At 39.5% G+C, this 9,909-nt stretch overlaps 1 protein-coding gene across 2 annotated transcripts in view; it reads left to right on the top strand.

Moving 5' to 3' along the window:
• Nucleotides 1-1,575: 1,575 nt before the first annotated feature.
• drp2 (dystrophin related protein 2) overlaps nt 1,576-9,909 on the top strand; it is a 103,229-nt gene continuing 94,895 nt past the window's right edge. Inside the window, exon 1 of one of the 2 annotated variants that reach the window (XM_055643872.1) lies at nt 1,576-1,944. The gene's annotated coding sequence lies outside the window, so the exon portion shown is untranslated. The remainder of the gene's footprint in view (nt 1,945-9,909) is intronic. The other variant, XM_055643870.1, reaches the window with a different exon arrangement.

The raw sequence follows: 9,909 nt of genomic DNA, 5'->3' as shown, positions 1-9,909 counted from the left end.
GTGTGAAGGCAAAGTTTCCACTCTTTCTTCCCACTAATATTCACATTTTTAATGTGTCTGTGTTCTCGTAGCAGGAATTTTGTTGACAAGATTCAAATTGGTCTGAGATTGTTTTGCACCCGAGGCACTTTCTGAAATTTTACATCAGACATTTGCCCTAATCTGTTCATTATTGTATGAATGTATGATTTACTCATTTTGGGAGGGTGCAGCTCATCCAATGATATGACCATTTTAAATTGGCTGTTTTATGGTAGGAAGTGTTGCACCTTCATTTAGCATAACTTTTTAATAACCTGCACTGCTCTGCTAGCAGTGACTTTAGTGAAGAACTGATACAATATAGGGATCAGAAATAGGTAATGGAAGTTCTCAATTTTCAAAAGCAATGGTACTGCCTATTTGAAAATTATATTTACAAGTAATATTTACACTGTAATCCTCAGATTTATTCTTCAGTTTACATACTGCACCTTTAGAAATAAGCATTATAATAGCTGTTTCATTAGGGACTCTAGTTATCAGATTCATTCGGGACCTGATTTATACCGGAAATAACTTTTTATATTAGTGTGAATGTAGTGTTTTCTGATGGAACTCAGCTGGTGTAATTTCAAAGTCTTCTTATCACAAGTGTTGGGTCCAAATATAAAATAGGTTTAGTATTTATACTATTTTGAAATTAATTAGATTCCAAGTCGGAAACCAAGTCCCTTTACAGTGCTCTGGCTACTGCATACAGATTTTGAACTTTTTCATATTATTTCACAATTAAAAATAAATTGGTTGCACCTGGAAATGCATGATCTGTCAGAAATATAAGTTTAGTATGACACTGTAGTGGTTAGGTTACTGGACTAGAAACCAAAGGCATGAGTTCAAATCCTGTGGCAGAAAAATATTTGAAATTCAAGTCAGTAAATGAATCTGATGTTAAAATATCAGTAACTAAACTGCTAGATATTTGGGCGGCATCACGGCACAGCTGGTAGAGAGCTCTGCCTCACAGCGCCAGAGATCCAGATTTGATCCTGACCTCACGTGCTGTCTGTGTGGAGTTTGCATGTTCTTCCTGGGACCATGTGGGTTTCCTCTGGGAGCCCCAGTTTCCTCCCATCTTCCACAGACATGTAGTTTTGTAGATTAATTGGCCTCTGTAAATTGCCCCTCGAGTGCAGAGAGTGGATCCAAAAGTGGGATTGCATAGAAGTAGTGTGAACAGATGATCTGTAGTCGGTGTGGACTCCTTGGGCCGAAGGGCCTATTTCCATGCTGCATCCTTCAATCAATCAACCAATCAAAATCTGAGACATGGAAGTAGCCATAATATTTATGGTAAGATATGCGCAGAAGTTTGTGGCGATGTGATTTCTGTAACAGAGAACTTCTTTAACTGAGAGCAAATCAGATCACATTTCACAAGATCCAAAGGTTTGCCTATTTCGTTTCTTAAACTGAATCCAAATATTTGTAAATGGTTAAAAACGGATAACATGGTAAATCGAAGTGCATGACCAGAAAAAGATGAATAGGAACAACACTGAGGGTTGAATGCCCTATATATGTTCGTACATTCTTGCTTACAAAATGTTAACAAGGCTCCACAGATCTGGATAGGAAGCTAGAATTGACTGCAGAGGAAAAGGATAAAGAATAGCACTGTCAGTTGAAAGTGCTGAGACTGGAGGCTGCATAGGCTCAGTGCCAGCGTGAGGAGGTTCACCCAAATACGTGGAGGCTTAAGGGGAAGGAGAATGTCATAAATCTGCAAACAAGGGAAAGGACAGTCAGCATCAACATGAAAAACACATATGAGAATGTCATTGCCTGCTCAAGGATGGAGACAATGATTCTGAGTATCAGCATGTGTAGATTCTATACAAACACAAGGTGGATGAGAAAAACAAAGCAACTCGTGATTTGACACAGCCAGACTTCTAAGTGGTGAGTTTTGCTGAGTGTAAGTCCAGTTGGCCTGTCTTGTTCCTCATGTCTTATGATGAATTGTGAGTTATTTTAAGATTCTTAAGGGATTATGAATAGTGAGCTATCTACCATTAATGAGACTGAAAAGGTGGTGGAAAGCTCGGGTTCATTATATAGTGATCATGTATTAATGCCTAGAAATTCTACTAGACCATATGAAGTAGACATGATGGGTGCATGAAAAGGATGTCTGTAACCAGTATGGATATTGGTCCTCTGCTAAAAACTTAATTTACATCTTGGGTGCAAGTGACTGAGCACTGCACATTTTCAGAATTAAACTCCTTACAGAAGCTGGGTTTGGTTAGTGGTCATAGGCAAAAGTCAAGGGAATAAGCATCGGAGACCATTAGCTCAGAAGGTGGGGATGGGCAAAAGATCGACGGTCAGCAGTTGGATGGTTCATGCGGCATGTGTGTGTGGGTTGGTCGAGCAAGTGGGAGGCTGCCCGCTGGGCAGTCAATGGCTGGGTGAGGGAAGAGTGACTCAGTGGGTCAGGCAGCACCTCAGACTGAAGAAGGGTCTCGACCCTAAACGTCACCCATTCCTTCTCACCCGAGATGCTGCCTGTCCCACTGAGTTACTCCAGCATTTTGTGTGTGTCCATCTACCTGTCTTAATGTTTCTTAAACGTTGCGATGGTACCTGCTAGAGATTTCACAGAGTGGAGCGATTGTAAAGCGTGATTGCACATCCACTTCTGTGACCAGCGCACAAAGAGCAGCATTGCTTGGGCACCACTTTGGGCTCTGCCCTCTTGGAATGTGTAGGGGGTCAGATCGCAGTGGCATCTGACCACCCCTCTTCACTCTTACATACACACATTCCTCTCTCCATTAAGAATAATGGGTAGGCCATTTAGGACAGAGATGAGGAAAAACTTTTTCACCCAGAGAGTTGTGAATCTGGGATTCTCTGCCACAAAAGGCAGTGGAGATCAATTCACTGGATGTTGTCAAGAGAGAGTTAAATAATGCTCTTAGGGCTAACAGAATTAAGGGATATAGGGAGAACGGAACGGAGTACTGATTTTAGGATGATCAGCCATGATCATATTGAATGGCAGTGCTGGCTCAAAGGGCCTAATGGCCTTCTCGTGCACCCATTTTCTATGAGATTAGCAACTGGGGACTGGCATTAAACTGTCCATGACGGCATCTCTATTGGAGAAATCAGGAACTGGCATTTTCATTGGGGATCCTGGGCTCAGGATCATGCTGGAAATCGAGATGATTGATTCATACAATGTGTGCACGCTTACCTGGTTAATGTGAGGAAATAACAATCAGCCCCTCTTGCCTGATCCACCATTCAGTAAAGTTGCGGTTGATTTTTTTCCCTCAGCTCATCTTGCCTGCACATATCCTTCAATACCCTTAATATCTATCAATCTATCCATCACTGTCCTCACTCTTGACCCTTCCCAAGACTTGACTTTAGAAATGATATGTTGACAGATATACAGGTGAAGGTTCCCTTTATGCAGATGTTTATAAATTAATTTTGTTCGTAAGTTGGAAAATACTCAAAATCACTCAATATAGTAATCACACGACCAGTATTGTAAGGAATGGCATCAAAGACCAAACATGAAATTGATTTCTTAAAGTGAAGCATGAGAGGAGAATAATTCTGCCATTCATAGGCATTCAGTATCTACGTCAGACTTTTGAATATAATAATATTATGTGAGCTCATTCATATGTAGTGGTGTCCATAAGTCGGGCATTCGTAACTCAGAGACGACCTGTAGTGTGAAGGAACTGAGACTCAAGAAAACACAATTTTCAAACCTCTTAAGACAGATTACATCAAGCAACGAGAATAACTAAGGCTAATGATGAAGTTCAAGCACTAGAATCTAACCACATTGCAAACCTCATATTTCCACCTTTGCTTCCTCTGAATGCTGCTGAAACTCTTTAAGAGTTTTTTGACACCTAATTGCTCAAACTGTCACGCCTTGCAAGTTAACCCCCTTATAAACTGCAGCAAGCCATCTGCATTCTATCTCTAATTTAAGTCTCCATGTCCACTTCCATTGATTTCAAGTCTGTGCCTGGCATTCCAGCCTAGGTCCACTATTCTGTCCATCTAGACAGTTTAATCTTTAGCTGCAAAGCTATTAAATATCTCAGCTGCACGTTGTGAAATAATAATCCTTCTAGTTACATATGTGTCTGTGATTTAATTTAATGCGCCATTCACTTTAAATAGAATACCTTGTCAAAGTAAGTGTTTAAATTGTGGTTAGGTAGGGAAAATTTGGCAGATAAGTTTCAGGTTAAGGATTAACTGTAGTTATGGATCCAGATACTTTGAGGCAGCGGTGTACAAACTGAGCAGGAACTTCCAATACACAGTTCCTGCTTAGTGGGTTTCACAGTAATGGTGTACAAAAAGTAGAGCAAATTTATATTGCCAAACATCAGCTTTATACAGGGTCAAAAAATGGAACATGGTTAATTGTATTAACTTGGCCAGTCAGGAATGAACCCGAGTCTCTGGCTTTGTAATGCAGCAACTCTACCGCTGAACCACTGTGCTGCCCAATGCTTCAGGTTAATGACCTTTCATGGAAACATTATTTCCACTTCTCTCTCAACACTTCAAAATTTCCAGCCCTTTCTGTTTTCATTTTGGATTCCCAGCACCTGCAGTGATTTATTCTCCAACATCTTTTAAAGGTCCTCTTAATTTGACATGCTAATCTTTGCTTTTGGGCAGATCACCTCGAACCATAACTGAGAGTAGTACAGCTTGTGCATTTGCCAGAAACAGGGGAGGAAATTGCAGGAGCTGGAATTTTTTTGAATAAATTAATATGAAATAATCCTGTGAGGAAAACAATCAGGGATCTCCGAGCCAAAAATGTAAATACAGTGTTTATGTTTCGCTCTCGTGAAACAATGTCCCTTTTCCATTCTTAAATATAGTTCTTTTCATGTAAAAAAAAGGAACGGCAGATGCTAGTTTACAAAAAGAAAACAGTGCGGGAGTAAGTCAGCAGCAGATCAAGCAGCACTGCTGGTTGGGATCCTAGTACATACTGATTATGGCAGGGAACGGGAAAGCTGGAAGAGCGGAGGGGCAGGACGAAGCCTGGCATGTGGTAGCTGGATACAGGTGAGGGGGTTTTAAATAGGCAAGTTTCATACAAAGAGGGTGGTGAGAGCCGGAACGCGCTGCTTGGGGTGGTAGTGGAGGCAGATACAATACTGACATTTAAGGGATTTTGCAGGCAGATAATAATTGATCTTGGCATCATGTTTGGCACAGACATTGTGGGTTGAAGAACCTGTCCCTGTGCTTTACAGTTCCACATGATTCCACAGCTCTATGGTCTTAAAAAAAAGCTGTTTATCTTGTAGTTAAATGTCTGATTATCAAACACATTTAAAAACTATTCAGGACAGTCTAATACCATCGGGGAGCTCTGTAGTGAGACCTCAGCAACATGTCAGCTGAGGCCCATTGTTTCTGCATGGCCTGTTCCACCACTGAGGGTCAAATTATTCAGCCTTCTCCATCCAAAAAATGTAAACGCAGAAGAACAGAGACTACGGACAGCAACTATGGTCTGAGGTTTGGGAACCACATGATCAAGTACAGTTAATATGTAGTCGACAGAACTGAACTTACATCTCGTGTAGGTTACATCTTGTGCCTGCAACAGAGGATATGTTTTAACTTCTGGGTTTCCTTATCTAAAGCAGGACATACTTGCTTTTGAGGGAGTACTTCAACTTGACCCCTAAATGATCCGCATCCAAATCAAACCAGACTTGCCTCTATACAAATCTGGGATTAGATCGAATATCCCATTCCCAGGATTGGAACCCATCCTGCAAACTCCATGATTGTATTTTAGACTTTTGCTCCTCGATTGCCCCAGAAAAGTAAAATCAGTTATGTGAGTATCTATTTTAAGTACAAGCTGCTTACCGAATAGAACCGAATTGAAGGCTAAAAGTATAACAAACACTAGGCACATGATTGAATATTCTGTAGAGCATGATGATTCATGCACTGCAAGAACCCTGGGTGAGTCATCCTAAATTTGTTACAGCCTAGTTCTCCAGGTATCTCATAAAGTTGGGTGATTATGCTGAAATAAATAGAGCATCAAGACTGAGAAAAGAAGGCTCAATTCGGGACATTGTTTTATCTGGTAGTTAATTCCGATTAGAAAGCATTTCCTCTCTTTTTGCTGGAAGCTGTTTGTTGATTGAGCTGTAATGGTTTCCACTAAATGGGCACGATGGTCTGGACTTAATGCCAAATAACCATTCTCCTTGTTCAGAAGGTACAGAAATGAGAGGCACGATCATGTCAAGGACAGAACAATTTCTTGTTGCTTGTTTGGAGATGAGATCTCACAGTCAGGATTTTGTTTCATTTGTTTCGTCCATTGAGAAAATGTATATAAATGCAGTAAGTGACATTTTCTCAAGAAATACATGTACTTAATGTCATGCTATAAATTTGCTCTTGCATAAATTCAATTTATTAGTTGGGTCTCTGGTTTATTTATCAGAGTATTTTGACCAATGACCGTGCTGTGCATAATGCAAAATGTATTACAGTTTATCATACAATAATGGTGGAAGATGCCAGATACTGTACAGATCAAATAACACGAGTGAAGAAAATTAAATGTTATTGTCATTTCAGGATTGTACACTTCAAATGACAAATGGGTTTCATTCCCTCAGACTGTGTTTCTGTCACAGATTAATCAAAGTGTATGAAAGGAAAACGTTTTGATATTTTAATATTAAAATATTAAAACTATTTGCTCATTCACAATGTGACAAATTGACCTTACATAATTCAGCAGAAGTGGCCCAAGACAATATTGAATGTGCTAATCAAAACCGCATGAGATATATTTACAAGGTTTATGCAAAATTACATTCATTATAATTAATTCAAAAACTGATCAGGTACTCATTCAACATAATAATTCATAAACTTTATTCTCACAAATTATACCAGAAATTAATCATAACGCCTACCACATATACAGTCTATGAAAACTATTTGCTCATTCGGTGCATTTTCTTTCTTGCTCTTCCTTATTAATTCAGAATAGCTTTTCAAGGTCCATGCACAAAAATAATTATTTTATTTTCGAACATTTTAACTTGAATGTTGATGATCTTGAAATAATCGATGCATGCATTAAATGTGTATTTTATTTTAATAATATAAGCGCTATAAAATATGTTGGACCAAACATGCACAACTGGTTAGATCTGTGGTCCAAATATGGTGTGATTATGATGTGAACATGTGGTGTTTTTAAGGTCAGTGTGAATAGGGAGATATAAATCTGAATATTCTGTGCTGCAGAGAAGTAATACAAGCTCGCTTGTAATGCACTAGGATTTAGCACTGGTCTTTCTGCAGTCAGATCTGAAAACCATGTAATTTGTTCAACTTTAAAATATGGCACTTGGCAAGCTGCTGAAAGCCCATTCCTCTTTGCCAGCTGCTTGTTCTTTCATGTCAATTGTCGAATCTACTTTATTAATATAATTCCCAGAGCCTTCAAATTAGCCGCAGAACAAGATTGTGTATTCACCCAAAGAGAGGGACAGACATAGAGGGACAGATGGATGTTTCTTCTGATCTTTTGCAGTACCTATCCCACAGGACATTGTTCAACTCCCGATGACGTTTCCGAGCTCTGTAAAAGGGATGGTGCACAGGGATCACGAATATCAGCACTTACATCAATGCTCAGCTGGAAATTTTATTAGGTGGCCTTGTTCCAAGCAATGATGTTCTGCACTGTTGCACCAATGGTGGATAGCATTTGGATGGAATTGAAGTTGTAAAATTGTAAATAGGAGTCAGAATTGTGCTTATTGAGGGACAAAACAAATGGGTGAAACAAATGGATAGCATGGATAGCAGAGTAGAATCGTGTAAAAACATTGAATTCATGAAAAGTTTAGTTTCGTTTAGTTTATTATTGTCATTTGTACCGAGGTACAGTGAAAAGCTTTTGTTTGTGTGCTATTCAGTCAAAGACTATACATGTGTACACCCACAGTGCACAAATAAAGGATGAAGGGTACAGCATTTAGCACAAAGCTATAATGTTGAAGGCCGATTTAAAGCGATGGTGCATTTCTACCGTTTTCAATGAGGTAGATGCGAGGCCAGGACCGCACTTCAGCTGATGAGAGGTTCAGTTGCTTGACAACTGCTGAGAAGAAACTGTTACTGAATCTGGAGATATGCGTTTTCAAACTTGAAAAGATACCTTTGTGGGTGTTTATACTCATGTTTGTGGGTGTTTATATCAGATTCATGCTCATCTTAATCTCCTCTTCATCGGAAGAGAGGAAACATACCCTCAACAATGCAGCAACTCATATATGCAGTTTTTAACCAAAAGAGTCTTTGCTTTCCTCTTCTCACACCAAGCAAACCTATGCTTACTTATTGATTGATTTATCCAGAAAAATAATAGTTCTATTATATAGCAGTCCAGTAAGACTACACTCAATGCTGTAATATAAGGGTATTCAATGATTAATAACACTTAAGGTACCTTTAGGTTTATGAATGGGAAGTCATCCATTATTATAACCTTGTTATCAGATCATTATAATAAGAGAAAATCTATTCACCAATAAGTTGCTAAGAATTATATTGTTTTGCTTAAAGCAAGGAATATAAATAGTAACCATATAACATGCAATAAATATCATGTATTATATGCATTACTTATATCAGCATTTGTATATACAGATTGCAAACACAGTTGAGATTGAGTTTAGGTTGATTGAGCACAGGTTTTTTTCCAGTGATTTTGGCCTTGGTACAAACAAGGAAATTAGAGATGCACCTCATGCAGTATTAACGTAATCACTACAAATGATTCCAGTAATGAGAGTGAACCAGTGGAAATGTTGTACTTAGATTTTCAGAAGGCTTTTGATTAGATTCTATGCAGTAGGTTGGGAGAGAGAATTAGTGTTAAACTACTAGTGTGGTTTGAGAGTTGGTTAAATAGATAGAAAACAAAGAGTAAACGGGCCATTCTCAGGTTGGCAGGCTGACTGTTTCCCTCCACACCTGGAGTGCTGTTTATAATTTTAGTGCCCTTACCAAACAAAGGGTAGATCTGCTATAGAATTAGTGCAGTGAAGACTTGCCACTGTTTCCTGGCACGGCATGTCTGCCAAATGAGAATAGATAGTTAGAGAGAGAGAGTGCCTTTTTACTTCAACCCAAACCCAAACAACTATTTGCAGGCAGTGCTTTTTTACCTCTAACCATATTTTCATTTTCAAACCAAATTAAGGGTACTAACAGTGCTGTAGATATTTGTCAGTGTCATTCAAAGCTCTGATTGAGGCACACCACTTGCAGAGACTGATTGAGGCACACCACTTGCAGAGACTGATTGAGGCACACCACTTCCTGGTTTTATAGTCGCTCCCCCTCCCTCCAGCAGGGGCAGCAGAGAGAATGGGGAATGTTGTAAAAACATTAATACCTCTGTCAATTTTCATCGACGGGAAAAATCCTCGGCACACATGCGGCGGAGGGGGGCTCTGAGCGAGGTGGCCAAAAATGACGGTCGTAGGTGGCGGCGTACTCTCGGAAACCGCAGCACAGAAAGCCGAAACCGGTCAAGAACAGAGTTTTAGTAATATGGATTAAGGGACTATAAAGTGTAACTGACACCTATACTAGTTGTGGTGGTAGGTGGAATGAGGATGAGTGGAGACATGGCCATAAAATAATGCATCAACTATTTGGAAATGCTAGCAGCATTCCAGGGATTGTGAAGATATTGTGGGAATGACCATGATATGCAAATTAGGCTACATCGGGACAATACAACAGCAGCAGCGTATGTTAACCATATGGGTAGCTGTAAGTCTCAAACATGTGATGCAC

This window comes from Leucoraja erinacea, chromosome 12 (assembly GCF_028641065.1).
Source record: "Leucoraja erinacea ecotype New England chromosome 12, Leri_hhj_1, whole genome shotgun sequence".
NCBI lineage: Eukaryota > Metazoa > Chordata > Chondrichthyes > Rajiformes > Rajidae > Leucoraja > Leucoraja erinaceus.
Note: the sequence above shows the minus strand (reverse complement) of the source record. Positions and strands in the feature narration are given on the sequence as shown.